This window comes from Phoenix dactylifera, chromosome 4 (assembly GCF_051530095.1).
Source record: "Phoenix dactylifera cultivar Ajwa chromosome 4, Ajwa_hap1_PhDact_Kaust_v1.1, whole genome shotgun sequence".
NCBI lineage: Eukaryota > Viridiplantae > Streptophyta > Magnoliopsida > Arecales > Arecaceae > Phoenix > Phoenix dactylifera.
This window is the reverse complement of record NC_143193.1, coordinates 16,884,513-16,906,446: the sequence shown is the minus strand read 5'-3', so window position 1 is coordinate 16,906,446 and position 21,934 is coordinate 16,884,513. Positions and strand designations below refer to the sequence as shown.

Genomic DNA, 21,934 nt, shown 5'->3' with positions numbered 1-21,934 from the left:
ACAAGAGGTACATGCTGAAACTGAAAGCAATTTTACATTTGATGAACTCCATGATGCCTTTTCTGATTTGTATTTAGAATATAAGAAACTTATTTGTAAAAACAAAAACTTGAAGATTGAAAATCAAATTCTAATAGATGAAAAACTGAAACTAACCAGTAAAACTGAAATCTTAATTAAAGAAAATCAAGAACTAAATCAAAGAGATCAACTTCTCACTGAAAGTCATGATAAACTTAAGAAAAACAATGAGTTACTTTCAGAAGATAACAAAAGATTAACTAAAGAAGTTGACAGATTAAAACCTGTTGTTGAAAGATTTACCCTCAGCTCTGAAAAATTGAACCTAATGATAAATAATCAAGGAGCTGAATTTGATAAAGTTACATTAGGATATCAACCTTGGTACACCCAAAAACCTTTTAAGAATATGTTTGTTAAAACAGTTTTTAATTACTCTAAAACAGATTCTTATAAACAAAAGCTAAGTAAAATCTCTTCTGTTGTTCCTAAATCTATACATTACAAATTTGATGAACCAAAAAGGGAGAAACAGAAAATTAAAAGTTTTCCTACTACTCATGTTCGATCTAAGTTTGTTAAATTCAACAAGAGGATACAGAAATACATCCCTTGTAATCCTAAAATCTGTAAATTCATGGACAAAATAGCTATTAAGAGAATATGGGTTCCAAAAGGAATAATTATAGCTAACCTACAAGGACCCAAAAGAGCTTGGGTTCCTAAGTTGAAAATATGATTATTCTTTCAGCAAGCATGTCTAGCTATCCAAGGTTCTAATGAAAGATGTTATCTAAACAATGGGTGCTCTAGACATGTGTTAAAGAATTGAATTTAAAATGTAATTAAAAAGAATGATTTAAATGAAAGAAAGGATGAAATAAGTAATTCTTACATCTTCTCGTATTGAAATTACTTTATTAGTTGATTAAAACATAACTTGAAAGTATTAATCATTTTTGTGATATAAGTGATATTTGTCTTTTTGGGTATGAAAAGAAAATATATTCAAATCACTTCATTTTTTTTTTGTATGCTCCACTCACTATTGGATAAGTTGCTAAATGATTAATTAATTCATTAAAAATAACTCTATGAACCCTCTATATGCTTGATTAAGAATTTTTATCCATGGCATTATTTTTATTGATCATCAATATGATAATGTGTACTTGGTATGCTTTTGAATATATGCACTATGAATACCAAGATTAAAGAAACCATCCTTGGCACATAGAATCAACTCATGCTAGTATGTACTTAATCTCAAAAGACCTTGCCATAGGCTTGCTTAGATTATCTACTTAAAGGTCAAAGTTTTGCTATGCATGCTAACTAAGGAAACAAACAAAAATCATTTCTAAATCTAAAGATGTTGTTTCCATCTCTAAGTCTTCAAAAGCTTACATTGGACTTGTTCTTGGAGAATAAAACTGAAGTATTTTTCTGTATTTACTAAATCTTGTAGAAGCGTTTCAAATGAAAAAGGTTTCCAAACTGTGAAGATCATGGCACAGTGTTGAAAACCAAAATCCAGATTAAAGTTATACAGAAAATAGTATTAAATTCAATTATTTCAGCCCCATGGACATCATAAGTAAAAAGGGGTTAATAGAATTCTTGAAGAAATGAAAAAGACAATTATGTATGATAGTCATTTTTTAAAAAAGACTATCATCACTGCTTGTCATACATATGATTTCTATTAGATCTATTTCTGATGAAAATTTTGATCTTCTGAAAAAAATGAAAAATGAACCATTGCATATCTTTCATATTTTTCAGTCGTACATGTTATGCTTGATATGCTCTTATGAAAATAATGCCAAATCTGATAGAGATATGTCTATCCTTGGATATCATTCATCAAGCAATGCATATAGAGTATTCAATGAAAAGTTTTTAGTTGCAAAAATATCAAGGTATTTTATTCTTTATGAGACTAATGATTTATTATCAAGATACTAAAATTAAATTATGTATGTATATGGTTAATCTTTTACATATAACAATCTGAAAAACTTGTTAATAATTAGAACCAACTTGGATTTTCAGATATGCTCTTAATGAAGAAAAAGTGATGACTACTAAAAGACTAAATTAAGAAAAGATGAAATAGATCTTGATGAAATTTTTGCATGATTAGAAGTAAAGATCACCATCATCATTTGCTTGCTTTATGAGCTTTATAGTCCATCAAATGAGTGTGTAGAATGGACTCCTATGTGCTTACTTTATTAAAGAAGATATATGTTAAATAACCACCATATTTGAAAACACTCATTACAAATATGATAAAGCAATATATGATTTGATACAAGCATCAAGAGCATGATATAAAAGCTTAAATAACCTTTTTGATAGAAGGTAATAGTGATAATTCTTTGCATCAAAAAATGTGTGACACCTCACTTGCTCAAAGTATACATTAATGACATCATTTCTGGTTCTACTAATGAAGAGTTATATTGCAAGGTGAGTTTGAAATATGTATGATGAATGAATTAACATCTTCTCTCAAACTCCAAATTAAGACAAACAGGAAAGGGGATCTTCATTGACCAATGTTAGTCCACAAGAAAACTCTCATAGAAGATTGGCATGAAGAAGGTATGTCTATGACCCCATCTTGTAGGATTTGAAAAGAATGAGCAAAATAGATCTACTGTTTAAAGCTGTATTGAAGCATGATAGAATAATTATTTTATCATACAGCTAGTAGACCAGGTTGTATGCTCATTATGTGACCTTGTGCAAGACATCAATCTAACTTTAATGAATCATATTTTATTGATAAACAAATAAATCATAATCTGAATTGTGATAGAAATAACTGTTTAAGATAAGTTGATTAAAACTTAGCTAGCGTGCCTTATTGAATAAAATCTAAACTAAATTGATTTTGAAAATAAGAAATTGATTTGACCTTGATAAATCTACCTATTGCCTCACATGCTTGTCCTTGAACCATCTGATTTAATGAAACTATCTCTTTAGTTCAAGTGATATGTGCTTGCTTATATTTAGGGAATCTCTTGAGTAAAGTGACTCAACATGCAACTATTGTCATATCTTATATTGAGTCATCTAGTTAAAAAATATATATGTTGGATGAATGCTTTATATCTTAAAGAAACTAATAACCTTCCTTCAAGAAAGAAAAATGAGAAATTTCAACTTGAAGGATATCTTCATGTAAGATACACTAAACATTCACATGCAAACAAGAGAGAGGATCTTCTTCAGCCAAAAGTTCACACATAAGAAATCTAGTTTGGCTTGAAGAACATACAATGAATAGGTAACTTTAGATACCTTTCTCACAAATTAATTGAGCTAAGTCAATAACTTAAATCCTATTATGGCATGATTAAATTCTTTAATTATTAATTTTTGATATCATGTCTATATGTGTATTGACTGACTTATACTTTTAGAAATTGTTTCATGGTTTGCCCAAACTAAAATATATCTTTGTCTGTGTCATAACCATGAAATACACAAGTATATGCTTAAAATTTTGATGTAAAATAACTTGTGAGAAGTTATGAATCCTTGAGCACAATGAAAATGTTGTTTGCATATTCTTTATTCTGCTCTTTCATGTAAATTACTTGAGAATAACAAAAAGAGAGAGAGATAAAGAAAAGAAAATGGATGTTATTCAAGAGAAGTAAAATCTAAGTAAAGGCAAATACTTCAATCTTAAGGAAAAGCAAAACGAACATAATATATTCGGCACATTTGTGAGACTTGTGTGAGCATTCTTTTGGAAGGGATAAAATCCACAATTAATTACACTTAAACAGGGAGAGTTTGAAGTGAACATTTTAACCTTTCTATATTGCTCATCATAGGGATGGTGCCAATGGGGAGGCTAGTGGTAGTACCCGGCACTATTTGACCCAACTATTCGGTGTAGGGCATATTAGGGACGGCACAAGAGGGAGGCTAGTGGTAGTACCTCGTGCCCCTTCCCAACTCCACCGGATAGGGAGCAAATAGAGTATAAAGCATAAGAAAGTAAAAATGAATGACAAAGTAAATGAAAGTATATAAGAAGAATCAAGTCAAGTTTTAATCACTTGGAAACACACCTTAAGGATGAAATTAGTGGAAGATTATATTTAAATAGGGGGAGTTAATTCGAAAAGAATTGATTTCGATCCTTGACATGCTTGTTCTTAATATTTTAATGTATGACTTAACACACACTATATTTTGCATATAGCATGATATTTTAAATTATGGGTTCTCAATATTTTTTGTAGTTCCCCATACTTGGACAACTTGATTGAATGAAATACTACATAACATCTTTGTTTAGTTTTATTGAAAAGAAATTTCAGATTTGTCATTCACAATCATTGTTAAAATCTGAAAGCTAAATAAAATTGTAGAAAGGAGAAGAGAAGAATATCTCTATTTAGGGAAAATAAATTGATTTTGATCTATCTTTCTACTTGCCTAACTTTGATACATAATGTCCTAATACTTGTTAAAATATCCTTTATTGTGTATCGAAACTCAAAATTAAACACAAAGATTCTGAAAGTGCTTTAATGTTATTGAAATATGTATTTTTCAATCGTAACAATTTAAGATGAGCTACATTGTGAAAGATACATATCTCATATTATGACTTAGAAAGCTTCTATTGAAAATCCTATGTAATTCAGAATCCGATTATGTATAAAAGTTTAAACTCCATATGATTACTAAATAAAATGTTAATGTAAGAAAAACAGAATTTATTTTGATTGCTCCGATACGCATCCGAAACATATCATTTCTTATCTTCAAAGTATACTAATTTTGATTCAAATGATGTGTCTTACGATGATCTTGATTGCAAGTAAATATTTTTAAAATATATGACTTTATTTTAATATTTAAAAAATTTATTGAGCTTCATGTATACATTGCTGAAGAACTGTGATTAAGAAATTGAGTTCTATAAATACACATACCTCAATGATCATCTATATGTTTTTCTCTCCTACATTCTTAGAAACTATCATCAGAATATATATATATAGAGTGAATACTATAAATTTTGAATAATTCTAGATCACTCTACATTCTCGATAACATAGAATTTCAGTTTTATTCACGTTTATTATTAAATTCTGAAATTCAACCAAAGAAAAGAATGATTAAAGAAGAATGCATCTTTTGAGGGGGAGCTTTAGATATTCAGTATCTTATCCTAAAGAAACTTTAATTTGATGCATACCTTGAATTTTATGGATTGATTTTGATGAACCTCCTTATATTGCAAGACATGCTTTAATTACCTTGAGATGAGTTCTATAAAGGCTGTCTTATCTCAAACCTTGAGTCTTATGAAAATGAGCTGAAACTTATAGAAAATATATTTTTGAGATTGACAATTTTATGAACATTATCTTCAAATTCTAAACTCTTAAATGGAATGATCAATAGAGGGGGAGAAAGAAAATTTCAGAAGGAGAGGTCTCACGGAACTTAATTACATAAATCTATAGAAGAGGGAAAGAATACTAAATGAAAAGTGATCCTAATACTCTCCAATATGTATCATCTGAAATTTAAATCTGAAAATCTTTATGATACACCTTGAGGCATGTTATTTGGTTAATATATCTTCTGCACAAATCATGAACCAAATTGCAATTCAAATAGTTGATCTTAAGAGCCTCTAATTTAATGAAAAAAGGGGAGAATAACGTGTTAAATTTTCTTGAGTATCTCGTAGAAAATCTATTTTGGAATTCACTAATGAGTCCTAATTGGCTTGCTCTTTAGAACTTCAATATTGTGCCAATTCATATTTTTATATATGTATCAAATCGTGCTTATTTTCTAAAGGAATAAAAGAAAGTCCTTAAAAGAGCTCTAAGATATATCATAAATTGCATGAATTCATATTTTGGTATTTGTGCCCCAATGCTCTTATTATCATAAAAAGAACTTTGAAGTCATGATCCAACATGATGATATGTTTTTCAAGTATATAAGTTTTGATCTTTTACTCTGAAAATCAATTAAATTGCTCTCATGTTGATAAAATACTTAATAGATTGGGCAAACGTTCTTCAATGAACAAGCTTTCATACTTATTATTAAAGAGAGGTTAGATTTCCACTCATGTTTTTCCTTGAATATCATTTGTGGTACTTCTTGAATTAACCTAAGGAAGATTCCACCTACACTTGATTAGAAAACTATCTGTGGTATCAAATTAGAAAATCTCTTGAATTCACACTCGATGTGTTCTGATCTGATCTTTGTACTTAATGTTTCACTATCTTTTTGATGTTGTCAAAAAGGGGGAGAAATATCTAAGTATATGCTATATACTCAGAATGCTTTATTACTTTGAATTGAATACAAATCAGCTTAAAATTTAAATATGTTGATTGTGTTAAGCTGATTAAATCTAAAGCATTATCATGAAGTATGTTTTTAAATATATATGTTTTTCCACTTCATGCAACTTAGCTATGTATTACTTCTAGAAATACAATATCTTTTATATTGCATATACTCCAAGTTTTGTCATCATCAAAAAGGGGGAGATTGATGACCCAAAGATTGATTCATAGATTGATTTTGATGATCACAAAACCTTGAAGTATAGATACTAATGTTTATGTTGCAAGGAGAAAGATATTTATGTTGCAAGGAACATAGCAAGTTGGAAGAACACAAGAAGGCCTCTAAAAGCACTCAAGAAAAGTTGGAAGAAAGCTACAAGTTATTGGCCCAAGTCTCAAGTTCAAAAGATTCAAATTGGAGGAGCAAATTCAAGGAAAATTTAAAAGAATAGTCTTCGAGTCGACTCCTGAGGAATTCGAGTCGACTCCAATGCTTGGCGAGTCAACTCGAGAGTAGAACGAGTCGACTCCAGGGTGTAAAAGGCAGAAAAGTCAGAGAGGGATTTTCGACCCTGAGATTCGAGTCGACTCCTGAGGAATGCGAGTCGACTCCAATGGTTGTCGGGTCGACTCCAAAGAAAGCGAGAGTCGACTCTCAGTGGTACACAAGGGAAAACTCAGAGAAGCAGTTTTTGGACACTGAGATTCGAGTCGACTCCCACAAAGTCCGAGTCGACTCCAAAGACAGCGCAACCCCAAGACAGAAGACGGTATTTTCGTCTCTGAGAGGCGAGTCGACTCCAAGACAAGTCGAGTCGACTCCAAGGCAGCGCGGCTCCAAAATACAGAGGATCAGTTTTCCGACTCTGAGATTCGAGTCGACTCCCAGACAGCTCGAGTCGACTCCAAGGCAGCACTACACTAAGATGGCAGAAGACCAACTTTCGAAAACTGAGAGCCGAGTCGACTCCAAGGAAGTTCGAGTCGACTCCAAGACTGGACGAGCCAAAAGACAGAGGATCGGGAGTTCGGACTCTGGGATTCGAGTCGACTCCCAGGATAGTCGAGTCGACTCGAGAGGACAAAATTCAAAATTGGATCCACGGACTTCAGTGGATGAGCCGACTCCGAAATTGCCAAGTCAGCTCCAGAAGTTGGCGAGTCGACTCCAGGTTAAGACGAGTCGACTCCCAGTCGAGGCAAGCACATTAATTCAAATTTGGAACAGTGGCCGAGTCGTCTCCGGTAAAACACGAGCCGACTCCTGCAACAGGCGAGCCGACTCCTGATCGCGCGAGTCGACTCCGATCCCAACGGTCATATTGTCAGGAGGTGCAGACTGGTTCCAACGGCTCTATTTTTGTCTCTAACGGCTAGATTCTTGTTTCCACGCCATCTAAAGCTATAAAAACAAGAAGAGAGCTAGGAGAGAACGCATGGAAGTGGGAGAGATCATCTAGGAAAGAGATCTCAAAGAGATTACAAAGGAAATCTCCCATAAGCACAAAAGGGCCATCCAAAACGAAATAGAGAGAAGAAGAGCATCCAAGTGAATCCGAAAGCTTCCTCTCCATCCGTGTGCTGCCTCGGGGATCCTCTACTTCATGCCAAATCAGAGGAGGATCAAGTAAAGAAGAAGCCGAGCTCCTCCATCTTCAAAACTCGTTTGAGGGCTTCTCTTTACTCTATTTGTTTATATTGTCATATCTGCTTGTTTAAGAAGCTTTGATTTGTTCTTATTCTTTGTTTTAATATCTTGTAACTTGATTCAATCAAGGGATTGAATCAAGGGGTTAAAGGTTTGTTGGTGAGCCAAAGGGAAAACCAACGGTGTAAGGTTTGTTGGTGAGCCAAAGGGAAAACCAACGGGATTAAGGTTTGTTGGTGAGCCAAAGGGAAAACCAACGGGGTTTAGGTTTGTTGGTGAGCCGAGGGTAAAACCAACGTGTAAGGGTTCGATTGTGATCCCGGGAAAACAATCGGAGTGGTTCTAGTCGGTGAGCCTGGGAAAACCGACCGAGTTCGTTGTGCGCTCGTAAAACAACAAGTTGGGTTGTGAGCTTGTAAAACAACCGACTGTAATCTGTAGGATTATAGTGAAATTCCCAAGAAGTCTTGGGGAGTGGATGTAGGTGCTGGGGTGCACCGAACCACTATATGTTTGCTGTGTTTGTAATGCTTTTTGTCATTATCTAACTCACACACTTACTCACTTAGATAAATTGCTTGCTTAACTATTATCCGCGAATTCTTTAGTTGCAAGCATACTCAATCAAGTCACATTCTATACATCAAACTGTCGCTAAGTTTAACTTTCACTGCGCATATATACAACTTAGCATAATTAATCAAAAAGTGCTAGAAGTAGCTTAAAAGTTTTAAAAGACCCAATTCACCCCCCCTCTTGGGTTGTATCTACTGGGCAACAGAGATATATTGCGATCTCTATCACAATATCATTGAAAACTCCTTTCAATGGGTTGGAACAGTTCTAACTCAACTCATCAAGGTTTATCGATCATCAAGATATTCCCTGTGAGTCTCACCATCTACCAATGACACCTAGCAGAATGTAGTGGCTATCCAGCAGAATGGAATGATGAACCTCTAGGTGCAGTTATCGTATAATACAGTCCTTCTATCGTGGATCCCTACAGGATGGAGGTCATGGACAACTCGTCAAACCCCATCATCTGTCATATGTCAAGATTCATTCGACTTAAGTTCGAGAGTGGAAAACTCTTTCTCCACTGTGTATACTGCCCCGGCTGAGGTCTTACGAACTTAGTCTTATAAATCACATAGGATCTTTCCTTATTTACCAAGGTCGATAGATTCCATATAGGTGCATACCCTACTCCTACAGTGAACCTATTGCAGCCAATCTACACTGCATGGATCCGTATGTCTAGAGACCATATATACGTGCAGTCAAACTACAATAACCTCACTGTGAGTAGCCGAAGCACCGCAGGTCAAAGGACCAGTCATACTACTACAACATCAAGCAAGTCACTGATGAGTGGATAGACATCCAAGTGACTTTTTGTCTTGGTCACGCTCAGTACCCTTGTTCTTTAACAAGCACCTGCACTATTACTTCAGTGTCGCCACACCGTGGACTCGAGTCTCGTCCATCCACAAGGAAAGCAATGTGTGCACTGATCTCATCGGATCGATCACCATCCTCGTGATGATTCATCGATCAGGAGCATTTAGAAATTAATCACCAATGATACATGGCTCAAATTCTTAACTCTTAAGAATATGCATCATCATCTTATTAATTCTTGGACGATTCATAGATACATAAACAATATGAATGAAAAAGATGCCTTTTATTTATTCAATAATAAATAGTCAAGTACAAAATTATGTCCTAGAATTAACAATGTGTCAGCCAGATTGGCTTTTAGGGTATACAGACTCTGAACCCACCCTGGGCATTTTCTAGTCAAGAGGATAAATTATGCGGTAACCATAGTCCATAGATTCTAGAATGTTGCTCTGCATCTATTTCGGCTTATCTGGACGTCGGATCTCATTGCTAGATGGTTACATCGATTGGTACAGAAAGTGTTCCTATGCTACTAGCTTAAGTTCGAACTTGTGAGGTCACACACTTTGAGGCTTTTTCTGGATCGATCATTTCTGGCTGAGAATCATGAAAGGGTAAAATGATCAATGTGATTAATCGTTATACCCTGAGCAAATTGTTGCTCATGTTGGAGAGACCAATTGGTGATTGGATCACTAATTAGACTCAATTAGATTGAGTGGAGGAAGTTAGGTCAAACCACAGTTGACATTGAATGTGATTCGGTGTTCAATTCCCTTGGGTTCGAGTCAAATCAGATTTGACTAGCTAAAAGGTTGATTAGAACACTTTTCCTTTATATAGGGTTGGGACCATCTTCTTTTCCCCTTTTGCCCTTTGCGTAGGTCCCAACTTATGTCCTTGTGGGCCCCACAACTTGCTTGAGTGGGACCCACACCTCGTGATGCGTGTGAGGACTGCATACTGGATGCATCCTAGCCCTGTGGTAGAGTTCAAATTAGATTTGTACTCTTTACAGGACACCTCACACCTTGGATTGGCTTTGAGCTTATCCATCCAGCATGCGGGGCCCACGTCCTAGACATGTGGCACAGTGCATGTGTGCCACCTCCACCCTACAAGACACCTCACACCTTGGATTGGCTTATCCATCCAGCCTGCGGGGCCCACGTCCTGGACATGTGGCACAGTGCATGTGTGCCACCTCCACCCTACAGGACACCTCACACCTTGGATTGGCTTATCTATCCAGCCTATGGAGCCCGCGTCCTGGACATGTGGCACAGTGCATGTGTGCCACCTCCACCCTACAGGACACCTCACACCTTGGATTGGCTTATCCATCCAGCCTGCGGGGCCCACGTCCTGGACATGTGGCACAATGCATGTGTGCCACCTCCACCCTCCAGGGCACCTCACCCTCTAGACTGAGATTCTTTGTCATAGCCATCCAATCACACTTCATGAGAGCTTTATAGGCCATCATGAGCACCAGGACACGTGGCATCATGCATATTTGACATGTGGCAAGGTAGCCCCTTTGTTGGACTTCCTCTCCCTCTATAAATAGGAGAGATGGCTGCCATCCTTGTAAAAAAAAGAGAAAAAGGATCTGGCTTAGAGTATTTGGTGTTTTGACACCGGTTGGGAAAGAGTGAAGTGAGCTTTGAGAGTTCATGTTGTAAAAAAAGAAAGGGAAAAGAAAAAATTGAAGGAAAGGGTAGCTAGTCCTCTTCCTCCTAGTTCTCTCCCTCTCTCTCGGCCACCTGCTGCATCCCTACGAGCTAGCACTCCCCGGGACGCCGTTTGATCCAGAGGCCTCGCGTGGATTACTTGTAAAGGTCGGACGCTTATGCGGTTGCGGAGCCGCAAGCTAGAACCAGCTTGCTGAAAAGTTAGAGTTCTGTTTTTAGTTTTTGGAGTTGAGATTTGATCTCAATTCAACAACACATACGATGTGATCCATGCATGAATATTTCTATCACATATCCTACGGATTCATCTGGAAATTTCGTAGGATTGGATCAGATCCAAAGTTTGTAATGGGCTGTTTTGAACAGCCCTGTTTTATTCCGCTGAAAACTATTTTCAAATTGCATACTTTCACCTTAATCGGTGAATCCTCAGCGCATACGATGCTCGAATTCCCTTCACTTAGGACATTTATTAGAAGTGTACATTACATTCACAGGCAGTGATAGAGTATAAATGCTATGTTTCAATTATCCACGAAAAATTTTAATACCATTCAAAATGATATCACAAAAATTTTCTTTTATTGATAAGCAATAATCATTTTTGGCCAAAAGGCCTACAGAGATGACATTCATCAAAAAAGCTGGACAATAATGACAATTATCTAATATGACTACTCTAGATTCAAAAACAACCTCAATGACTCCTAAAGCTAGGACTGGAACTGATCTTTCATCTCCAACGTTCAGGAATCTTTCGCCATTCTTGAATCTTCTACTAACTTGAAGTCCCTGCAACGAATTGCAAATATTAATTGGACTTCCGATATCCAATACCCAAGTGGTGGAATCATAAACAGCTGGGACCACAACGGAAAGCTTGCAACAACTTTTGTCTTCTTTTGTAACAGAAAAGATTCACATCAGAACGGAAAGAAAGAAATTGAAATTCTGCTGAGGAATTCGTCTATAAATTCGAGGGAACCTTAGAAGGAAAACAACAAGGAAGAAATAAAAATTATGTCAAGAAAAAAAGTTTCCACCAACTGGGTTGTTTGTGAGCCCAGAAAACAGACAGGGATATATTTTTGGTTGGTTGCCTGGGAAAACTAACTGGATTTTTGATTGTAAGCCCGAAAAACAATCAAGCTATAATCTACTGAGTTATAGTGAAATCTCAAGTCTTGCTTGGGGAGTGGACGTAGGTGCTGGGAGTGCACCGAACCACTATAAACCTTGGTGTTTGAGTGTATGATTTATCTCTTCCTCCACTGCATATTTCTGTTTGCTTTCATCATCTTAGCTATAGCCTTATTTATGCAATCTTATTTCCGCTGCTACTGAAAGATAATAGTAACTCATATTCTACACGTTCACTTTATTTTTAAGAGACCCAATTCACCCCCCCTCTTGGGCTGCATCTCTAGGAAACAAGTGGTATCAGAGCCTGGTACTCACAGAAACTTTTTGATCTAACAATCAAGAGTTAAAGGTCATGGCAGCCACCATAGGATCCTCTATTGCCGAAGGGCAATCTATTAACAGACCACCTCTTTTCAATGGTACAAAGTTTACTTATTGGAAAGCACGTATGCGAATTTTTATTCAAGCACTTGACTATGATTTATGGATTGTTATTGTCAATGGACCTCATACACCAACTAAGATTATAGATGGCATCACCATATTCAAACCCGAGATTGAATGGGATGACCATGATAAAAGAATGGCTCAACTGAATGCAAAAGCCATGAATGTTATTTACTGTTCTTTAGATGCAAATGAGTTCAATCATATATCTATTTGCATGACTGCTAAAGAAATCTGGGATAGGCTGGAAGTTACACATGAAGGCACTAACTAGGTCAAAGAATCTAAAATCAGTATGCTAGTGCATAAATATAAATTATTTAAAATAAAAAATAGAGAATCTATAACTGAAATGTTTACTAGATTCATTGATATTATAAACGGGTTGAAAAGCCTTGGTAGATCTTACTCTAACAGTGATCTTGTTCGGAAAATTCTTAGATCTCTTCCTAGAGCATAGGAAACAAAGGTCACTGTCATTCAAGAAGTCAAAGATCTCAACTCACTTCTACTGGAAGAACTGCTGGGTTTCTTAATGACTCATGAGCTTTCAATGAAACAGAACCTTGAGAAGGACGAACCCAAGAAGCGCAGAACCGTTGCTCTTAAGTCCACACTACATGAAGATGAGAGCGAGGATTCTGAATATGAAAACAGTGAGGAAATGGCCCTGATTACAAGAAAGTTCAGAAAATTCTTCAGAAGAAATAGAGAAAACTTCAAGAAAAGGCCTGTAATCAAGGGGGAGCAAAGCAAAGAAAATAACCATAAGGAGCAATATGTTTGTTATGAGTGCAAAAAGCCTGGACACTTCACAACAGATTGTCCTCTATTGAAAAAGGCTCCGAAAAAGTTAAGGAAGAAAGCTATGCTGGCTACTTGGAGTGACAGTGATAAATCTAGCTCTGGAGAAGTAGAACAGCAACAAAAAGCTGCAAATCTATGTCTAATGGCACACGAAAGTGAGGTATATTTAAATACTGAATATGATTTCACTTTCGATGAACTTCAAGATGCTTTTTCTGAGCTTATGATTGAATATAAAAAGCTTAGTTTAAAAAATAAGGAGCTAAAGATTAAGAACCAATCATTGGAAAAAGAAAATGCTCTGCTTCTGGATAATAAGATGGAACTGCATGAAGAAAAACAGAAGTTAACTAAAGAAGTTGGAAAATTGAAACCTATAGTAGATAAATTCACCCTAAGCTCTGAGAAATTAAATCTAATTCTAGAAAGTCAGAAAGCTGTCTATGATAAAGCTGGTTTAGGATATAATCCTTGGAGAAAATAGAAATCATTGAAAAATATATTTGTGAAGCCAACTTATGTTCAACTAAAATATACACTGTTTAAGTTAGATAAGCTGAAACAAGAATACACTACATGCAATCCTAAAAGCCAAAAACTTGTAAGGGAACCATCATTGCTAACATTCAAGGACCCAAGAAAGCTTGGGTAGTAAAGATAAAGAATTAAATTTATATTTTGCAGGTATGTCTAGCATCCCAAGCATCAAACAGAAAATGGTATTTGGATAGTGGGTGCTCTAGACACATGATAGGGGATTAATCCCAATTCATGTCCCTCAAAAAGAAAGATGGAGGAATGGTTACCTTTGGTGATAATGAAAAAGGCAAAATCATTGGTATTGGTAACATTCGGATCACTCCAACAATTTTTATTAAAAATATTTTATTGGTAGATGGATTAAAACATAATTTACTAAGCATTAGTCAATTCTATGATAAAGGATATGTTGTGACTTTTGAATCATCTATGTGCTTAGTTTTTAGTACTAATGATAGTGGTATAATATTTACTGAATATAGATATGAAAATGTATATTTGGTTGATTTAGATCAAATACTCATGAAAAATATGGATTGTTTGGTAGCTATAGAAACCAAAAACAGTGAAGCTAGCTGGTTATGGCATCGAAAATTAGCTAATGCAAGCATGGACTTAATTCAAAACTTATTCGAAAAGAATCTGTTTTCGGCTTGCCAAAATTATCATTTGAAAAAGATAAAATCTGCTCTGCATGCCAACTAGGAAAACAGACCAGAACTTCTTTCAAATCTAAAAATATTGTCTCCACAAATAGACCTTTAGAGCTTCTGCATATAGACTTATTTGGACCAACTAGAACTGCAAGTCTAGGTGGAAAACTTTATGGCTTTGTTATTGTGGATGATTTTTCTAGATACACATGGGTTTTATTTTTAGCACACAAAAGTGAAGCATTTTTAGTTTTCACCAAATTGTATAAAAAGATTTCAAATGAACATGGATTACAAACTATCAAGATTAGAAGTGATCATGGAACTGAATTTGAAAATCATGACTTTGAAGATTTCTACACTGAAAATGGTAATAATCATAACTTTTCTGCACCAAGAACACCACAACAAAATGTTGTTGTAGAGAAAAAGAATAGAACTCTTACTAAAATAGCTAGGACAATGTTATGTGAAAGTAACTTACCTAAGTATTTTTGAGCTGAAGCCATAAATACAGCTTGTCATGTTCTTAACAGAGTTACTATTAGGTCAATTCTAAAGAAAACTTCTTATGAACTTTTGAAAAATAAGAAACCAAATCTTTCATACTTTCATGTTTTTGGTTGCGATTGTTTTGTTCTAAATAATGGTAAGGACAACTTGGAAAAGTTTGACTCCAAATCAGATGAAGCTATTTTTCTTGGATATTCTTCATCAAGCAAATCATATAGAATATTCAACAAGAGAACTCTAGTCAATACATGTTATTTTTGATGAATCTAATGACCCTTCTTCAAGAAAGAATATAGATCTCGATGATGATGCTGAAGAACTCAACAAACAAATCAAAGAGATAACCCTAAAGGATGTTTCTGCATCTGAAAATTCAGAACATGATGAAAGTCAAGGAGAAGAAGATCAAATGCCTAAAGATAGAACTAGTCTACCAAAAGAATGGAGGTATGCACATAGTCATCCTAGAGACTTAATAATTAGTGATCCTTCACAAGGCATTAGGACTAGATGCTCTATTCGAGATGTTTGTAATCATCTTGCATTTGTTTCTTAAATAGAATCAAAATCTTTTGAAAAAGCTGAAAAAAATAATAATTGGTTAATGGCAATGCAAGAAGAACTGAATCAATTTGAAAGAAACAATGTTTAGAATTTGGTTAGAAGGCCTAAAAATATTTCTGTAATTGGAACAAAATGGGTTTTCAGAAATAAATTAAATGAAGATGGAGTTGTAATTAGAGATAAGGCTAGATTAGTTGCTAAAGGATATAATCAACAAGAAGGAATTGATTTTGATGAAACTTTTGCACCTGAAGCTAGACTTGAAGCTATTAGGCTATTACTTGCATTTGCATGTTTCATGGATTTTAAATTATTTCAGACGGATGTCAAAAGTGCATTTCTAAATAGTTTCATAACTGAAGAAGTTTATGTAGAACAGTCACCTGGATTTGAAAATCATAAACTTCCAGATCATGTTTTTGAATTGAACAAAGCACTTTATGGCTTGAAGCAAGCTCTTAGAGCTTGGTATGATAGATTAAGCAAATTTTAATAAAGAGTAATTTTACAAGAGGAAATGTTGATAAAACTCTATTTATTAAAAAGAAAAAGGCTGATATTCTGATTGTTCAAATATATGTTGATGATATTATATTTGGTGTTACTAATGAAAGTTTATGTGAAGAATTTGCTAAGCTCATGCAAAGTGAGTTTGAGATGAGTTTGATGGGTGAACTCAACTTCTTTCTTGGACTCCAAATCAAGCAAACAAGAGATGGAATCTTCATCTGCCAAAGCAAATACACAAAGAAAATCTTAAAGAAGTTTGGTATGGAAGATTCAAAATCAATAGGTACTCCTATGTGCCTCTCTTATAAATTAGAAAAAGATGAGCATGGTAAATCCTTTGATTCAAAGCTGTATAGAGGAATGATTGAATCTTTACTTTATCTTATAGCAAGTAGACCTGATATAATGTATAGTGTTTGTATGTGTGCAAGATATTAAGTAAATCCTAAAGAATCACACTTAATTGCTGTTAAAAGGATATTAAGATACTTAAAAGAAAAACAACATTTATGTTTATGATATTCTAAGACATCTACAATAGACTTAATTGGATATTCAAATGCTGATTTTGTTGGTTGTAGATTAGATAGAAAAAGTACAAGTGGAACTTGTTAATTTCTTTGGAACAAATTTAATCTTTGGTTTAACAAAAAGCAAAATTCTATAGCACTATCTACAGCTGAGGCTGAATATATTGCTGCAGGAAGTTGCTGTGCCCAAATCCTATGGATTAAGCAACAACTCGAGGACTATGGCATAAAACAAAATAAAATTTCTATAAGGTGTGACAACACTAGTGCCATAAATCTGACTAAAAATCCCATACAGCACTTAAGATCTAAACATATAGAAATCATACATCATTTCATAAGAGATCATGCTCAAAATGGGGATATAAAAATAAAATTTATAAAAACTGATAAATAAATTGCTGATATTTTCACTAAACCTCTTAATGAAGAAGTCTTTTGTAAATTTAGAGATGAATTATGCATTTGTGATCCTTTTTGATGACTAATTATGAATGATAAATTGCATATTTTGATTGACTATTATTGGTTGAATTTTAGCTGATTTGATATATGGTTTACAATTGATTTTCAAATCATATTTAAAAAGATTTTGTCTCTTGAACTGTCTGAGGAGGCGACTCATGTGAATGAGGAGTCGACTCATGTAGTAAGGGACGACTCTTAAGTTAAAAGAGTCGACCCCTAACTTACAGAAGACGACTCTTAAGTTAAAAGAGTCGACTCCTAATCTACAGGAGATGACTCATAAGTTGAATGAATCGACTAAAGTGGAAACTATTTGAAACGGACTTTAAAAGCTCTCTCTCTCTAAAATGTTGAACCTAAAATGTTTCATACCCCTTAGAGCGCCTTTCTGTCTTCAAACTCTTTTTTGAGCAAAAACCTCCAAAACCCTAGAAAACTTTTTCGAGGTTCTGATTGATCTTTCAATGGTGAGAATAAAGCAAGTAACATCCGGACCAAAGAGGAAGAACAAAGACTAGGGCAGAGAAGAAAATGAATCCACAAAGGGAACAAACGCCACCACCTCAACCCATTACGGCCCCTCTGTCACCTCCTTCCTCAGTTTCAAAGCAAGGTCCCCTCTCCATAAGGAATGTCTCTAACGAAAGAAGAGTGGATTTTGAGTTTCTAGAAAAGGAAAACATTCCATTAGGGCAGAATCTAAAGAAGATGGGTTGAAAATATCTATGCTCACTGAATGTGCCAACCTACCTAGACTTAGTACGAGGATTCTACAATAATGCAAGATTTGGACAAGGACAGATCTCGTCCAAGGTAAAAGACATCCCTATCTTGATTACAGAAGAAATTTTAAGAGATGCTCTTCGAATTCCAAATGATAGAGAAAATAGAGATCACCTAGAGAATAGAAACGAAGGGATTAGTACCATTCTCAATAGGGAAATCATAGAAGATTGGACTGAAATCAGTGCCAATCAACTGAATGCAGATATGCGTCTGCTGCATCACATGATCAACAAAATGTTCTTCTCAGAAAAGGATATACTAGTAATGTATCATGTAATACAAGGACTCCCACTGAACCTACCCTGCTTAATGATCAGATACATGGAAGCTCAAGGACAAAAAAAAAAGCTTCACTTCCTTATGGTATGGTCTTAACTCAAGTCTTCAGTTACTTCAATCTGAATCTAGAAGGGGAGACCAAGAAGGAACTACTATCTTCTGATATCTACAATGACCAATCACTGAAGTGAATGGGATTTGTCAAAACTGAGGGCAAATGGACTCATAAAAGGAAAGAAATTCAAGATGAAAGTGGTCAAGACACTCCAACACCACTCAAAGGCAAAATAATCCCTACTCAAGCACCTCCAACAAAGCCTCTAGTCAGTCAACCTCCTCCACTACAAAGGCCATCAGATCCTCCACTCCGACTTGAGAAATGGCAACTAAAGTTTATTGGAGATAACATCATAAAGGCAATGCTCAATTCTGGAGTATGCTGGAATTCAGTTATTGATCTCACTGACTTGGTAAAACAAATAAAATCTGAACTTCAAGGCTTGAGACAACTAGCAGCTAACCAGCTGAGGAGAATTACTGAGATTGAAAAATAGTTGAGAGAATAAGAAAATTTTGTTCAAGGCTCTATCCAAGAACTAAAGGAAGAACACACTCAGCTTACTAGCTCTATCTCTACACTAAACAGCAAGATTGACAAGCTGATAGAAGAGCCAAAGAAAGATCAGTCTGGACCTTCATTTTCAAAACCTTGAACCTAGGCTGACCTTAGTTTGAACCTAACCTAAGTTTAGACTGAAACCCATATTTTCAAACCATAACTTTGTAATGAGCTATGTTTCATGTCTACTTGGCACACTTGTATACCAATTGATCTCAATTGTAATCTTTTTGTTTTATCAAGTGTACTTTATTTATCAATTGCAATGAATGCTTACCTTTCTTTATATATATATATTTTCTTAGATTGTATGCTGCTCTGATACATATTGAGTCTGATACCCTCTCTCCTTAACAAAACTGTTAATTAATCTTTAATGTTGGTATCAGAAATTATTTTTCGTTTCCTTCCTTTTGTTGATGAGAAAAAGGGGGAGAAAGTTAGATGTGAAAAGAATTCCAATCTGAGAAAAGAAATGAGAAATATGAAAAGAATTCAGAATTCCAATCTCTACACTAAAGATAATATATAGAGGGAGAGTTAAATTATAAAATACAGATATGGAATGGTCTGCGCTATCAAAAAAAACTTAAGAAAAGTTGAAGAACAAGGACTCTACATAATTTGAATATTTGTAACTGATAGGAGGAGACTTTTCTCCTTAATTTGTTGGAATTATGCATGTATTTCTGAATGTCATATTTGCTCGGAACTTCATTACAAAATTTTTATAATTGCTGTAAATTTTTTTGCGAAATTCTTTTAAACTCAAAAGAGGGATATTGTCAACCCTAAAGGAAGAATTTTGATGATTACAAAATACTTGAGATGATGTTATGTACTAGATGTTGGCTTAACTGTGAAGTTTTATAAGTCAAGAAAAATCAGAAGAAATAAAACACTGCAAAATCATAAATTCTTCGCAAACACTTCATTGGATATGTTCTAAAAGGAAAATGATCTAAATTTAATCTATGGAGATCAAAGATGAAGTCTAAAGTTTTCTGTTTGAAAAGCTTAAGTCAACCCCTAAGTAAAGAAGGACAAAGTTTGAGTTGATTCTGATATATTTTATTCAAGCCGCACAGTCAATGAGTCGACCCCCGCAAAATATGAGTCGACCTTTGTATAGTTCAAACTAAATAGAAAGCTTTTACCACCTGAGATAGTTTGAAGAGTCGACCCTTGTTCAAAATGAGTTGACCCCCAAAATTGAAGAGTCGACCCTTGCGTTTGAAGTCTCGATCTCAGTTTAGTCTCAGCGTCAGCCAAAAATTATAGGATGAATCGACCCTTGTGTTTAAAGAGGCGACTCCTGAAGACGATGAGTCGACCCTTGTGTTTAAAGAAACGACTCCTGAAGAAGATGAGCCGACCCTTAAGATTGAAGAGTCGACCCTTTGAAGTTATCCCAGCAAGAGCTATCTCAATATCTTGAAGTGCCGACCTAGAATAAGCATGAGTCGACCCTTGAGTTACATGAGTCGACCCCTATACTGCTGGGACCATAACGGGAAGCTTGCAACAACTTTTATCTTCTTTTGTAACAGAAAAGATTTCCTTCAGAATGGAAAGAAAGAAATTCAAATCCTGCTGAGGAATTCGTCTATAAATTTGAGGGAACCTTAGAAGGGAAACAACAAGGAAGAAAGAAAAATTCTGTCAAGAAAGAAAAGTTTCCACCAAAAAGAAGAGAAGAAAAAGCTTAACAGTTCATCATCCTCACCGGCATTCATCTGAATCTCATTCCTGTGAGAAAATCAGTCGAAGCTTCTCTTGCATCGAGAAGAGCTGCTGTTTGAGCATTGGGACACTCTTCAATAGCCAACTTCTTTATCAGCTTCAGCTTCCATTTTTATTATTTCATTCTATATATTCTGAAGCTTTAAGTTTTCTGGTTACAGCACTCATTTATTTGAATTAACTACTGCGGTAACAGTTTCATTCATTTGAAACTTGTAAAGGCTCTTCCAAGCCTTGATTGGAAGTTACTGAATCAGGAGTATTCAGCAAGGGAGATAGTTTCTGGTTGGTTTATCTGAAAACCAACTGGGTTGTTTGTGAGCCCGGAAAAACAAACGGTGTAAAGTTTTCGGTTGGTTTGTCTGAAAACCAACTAGGTTGTTTGTGAGCCCGGAAAACAAACGAGGATAGGTTTTCGGTTGGTTGCCTGGGAAAACCAATTGAATTTTTGATTGTGTGACCGAAAATAATCAGACTGTAATCTGCTGGGTTATAGTGAAATCTCAAACATTGCTTGGGGAGTTGACGTAGGTGCTGGGAGTGCACCGAACTACTATAAATCTTGGTGTTTGTGTGATTTATCTCTTTCTCCACTTCATATTTCTGTTTGCTTTCATCATCTTAGCTACAGCCTTATTTATGCAATCTTATTCTGCTGCTACTGAAAGATAACAATAACTCATATTCTACATGTTCACTTTATTTTTAAGAGACCCAATTCACCCTCCCTCTTGGGCTGCATCCCTGGGCAACAGGCAAAAGCAAGGAATTGACTATGATGAAACTTTTTTACCAGTTGCCATGCTTAAATCTATTCGAATTTTGCTTGCAACAGCTGCATACTATGGTTATGAAATCTAGCAGATGGATCTCAAAACCTCCTTCCTTAAAGGTCATCTTGAAGAAGAGGTTTACATGGCACAGCCAAAAGGATTTGTCTTAAGTGGGAGACAAATCAAGTATACAAGTTTAAAAGATCCATTTATGGATTAAAGCAAGCGTCGAGGAGTTGGAACATCCGTTTTGTTACAACAGTCAAAGAGTTTAGTATTATCAAAAATATGGATGAACCATGTATGTATAAGAAGACTAGTGGGAGTGCCATTGTCTTCTTAATATCGTATATAGATGACATACTGATAATTGGAAATGACATTCCTATGTTACAATCAGTCAAGACTTGGCTATCAAAAAGCTTTT

The 21,934-nt window shown here is 35.2% G+C and overlaps 1 protein-coding gene across 1 annotated transcript in view; it reads left to right on the top strand.

Moving 5' to 3' along the window:
- Positions 1–21,934, top strand: part of LOC149753692 (uncharacterized) — a 109,988-nt gene that overhangs the window by 46,278 nt on the left and 41,776 nt on the right. The window lies entirely within an intron of this gene.